Source organism: Dipteris shenzhenensis, chromosome 31 (genome assembly GCF_047967505.1).
Source record: "Dipteris shenzhenensis isolate YYH24624 ecotype China chromosome 31, Dip_SZ_1.0, whole genome shotgun sequence".
Taxonomy (NCBI): domain Eukaryota; kingdom Viridiplantae; phylum Streptophyta; class Polypodiopsida; order Gleicheniales; family Dipteridaceae; genus Dipteris; species Dipteris shenzhenensis.
Genome location: NC_141626.1, coordinates 25,725,313 through 25,727,730, shown reverse-complemented (window position 1 = coordinate 25,727,730; position 2,418 = coordinate 25,725,313).

Below are 2,418 nucleotides of genomic sequence, written 5' to 3'. Positions count from 1 at the left end.
GGAGGTCTAAGAGGTAATGCATGTCTGTGTGAGTCCATTTGGTGGAGTAAGGCAGTGGTATTCAATGGGCAGCCTCTAGCCCACATGAATATAGCTCTAGAAAGGTCTGTGCTATTGGTTGCATATTTGTGACTCCAGGAAGGAAGATTGGCTCCCTTTGGTGGACATAAGCTGCAATTTCCTATTGAATACTCATGAGACGGCTCTCATTCATTTAATTCTCAAAAGGATGCCTGAGAACTGGCCTTCAAACTATATCAAAGATGAGGATAGGCATGGATTGCATTCATATGTGGGGAAAGTACAGCTTATAAGAGCTACAACAAGGGTTCTGTATAGACAACTGATAGATGGACAGGTGATGACAAATGACCTCAATAGTAAATGGGGTTTGCATAGGTTGGAGAGTTAAATTTAAGGGGATTTGGCATGGTAGTTGCTGTGGTAGATTCAGTTTTATCCTATGGAAGTTGATGCATTTGTGGTTGCCCTTCAGAGCCAAGTTAGCTAAAAGGAATGAGATTGATCTAAGATGCCTTTTGTGTGGTCATGCTTTGAGTCAGCCCAACATCTGATATGGAGATTCCCAGTGTCCAGGGGTATTTGGCTCAGGATTGAGGTTGCTATAAGAAAGTCAGGGTTGGTGTTTAAGTTCAGGATTGGTAGCAATCATAAGCTTGTTCTGTTAGGCGATTCTGGTGGCCTTCCATCCACCAGGAAGGCTTGTTGGCCTTACATACGGGGGGTGGTCTGCTGGTCTATTTGGTCCGTGAGGAACCAATTAGTCTTTCGAGATTCTAGGAAGGCTGCCTTTGCTGATAGCCACATATTAGTGGTTATTAAGTCCTCTCTAGTTGATATTTCCAAGGTTTGGAACCCACATAGTCCTTGGAGAGTCTTTGTTTGGCTGAGCTGAATCAAGCTCTGAATTAATTGGGCTGGGTCTCTTTTGCTTTCTAAGCGTGGGCCTAGGGCTCTACCCCATCATGTAGGCCAAGTTTTTTAAGGGATTTTTAGGGCTTGTCCACCCACCTTTAATACAAGTTTGCATGTTACCCAAAAAAGAGAGACTCATGTGCTCATTAATTTATTAGGGCATGGCACTAGAGAGCACTTGGATTGCATTTGAGCCCTTATCCCAAACATAAAGGTTGTAATGATTGTAGTAAAAATGTGCTATTCACGTTCTCCATGAATGTAGGGCGATTACACACCTAAGCCTCGCTCGCCCAAATTGCTATATTTTGGCTGGGGCAGAGTTGCATACATGCTACACATGGCTAGGTGGTTAAACCTTGCATTATGTGGTGGGAGGTTGTGTCTTGCAGTGTTACTAGGCACAAATTTTTGTGGAAAAGAAATCTCTTGCCCAAGTGCTTCGGCTGGGGGGTCTTGCTTGCCCTCACTGGGCCGAGCAACAAAAATGGCACCCCTAATTGGGGCACTCAGTGTGGCAGTACTTTTCATTTTTTAGGTGGGTGGGTCAATGTCTACAAAATGTGCATTGGTTTTGAGAGCTTCAATGGCATATGACTGTTTTTGGGAGCATTCAATCATTCAATGGAATTATGGGGGTTGCACATTGAAAGGAGCATGTGAGAGGGCTGAAAGGCGAATGTTTTCTTTTCTTAAAGTTTTTTTTTCCGTTGAAAAGGAAGTATGTATTAAAAGGAAAAAAACAAGTGAAAGAAATGAATGACTTTTGTCATTCATAAGGCCTCCCCAAAATGTAAAACAAAGGAGGTAGTGAATGGAGAGAGAGAGAGGAGGAATGACAATAAAAACGAGGGGCCCTAAGTCTTGAATGCTCACTGCCAAACTCATCTTAAAGCCATTAATGCATGTAACTCCCACTTGATGAAAGCCAATCAAAGCATCACACCTATTGTAGAAGCAAATTAATCTTAAAAAATTCCTGAATTTCTGCTTTACAAAATGAGAACAATTGCTAAGAGGAGCTCCCCACGTGAGCTAGCAGGGCTATGCTAGCTCTGCTAGCAACTTGTTTCCAAGTCCCCGTGTGACTTTAGCCTACTAGACTCAGCATTTGCCTGCTAAGCCAGCATTCCCAAAATCCTCATCTCCAGCCTAGATTCGAAGAACCGGTGGAATGCTGCATTGAATGAAGTTTGGAGCTTTGAAAGAAACTGGATAGACCAGTTTCTACGCTCTACAAAAGGTGCAGTCGGTGGAGTGGAAAATAACTCGATTGTATCTACACACGGGGACGCTCTTTCTCTCAACTTAGGGATACTGAAAGAGCAGCCCTCCTTAGCGGTGTGCTAGTTCATGCGGGGAGCTCCTTCTGAGAGGGGAGGACAAAAATACAAAGGAAGTGGAGTCCTAGAGTAGTTAGGTGTACAATTGGTGACAAGGGACTTAAAAAGTTACTGGAAAAGGTTGCTAAAGGCATAAAAA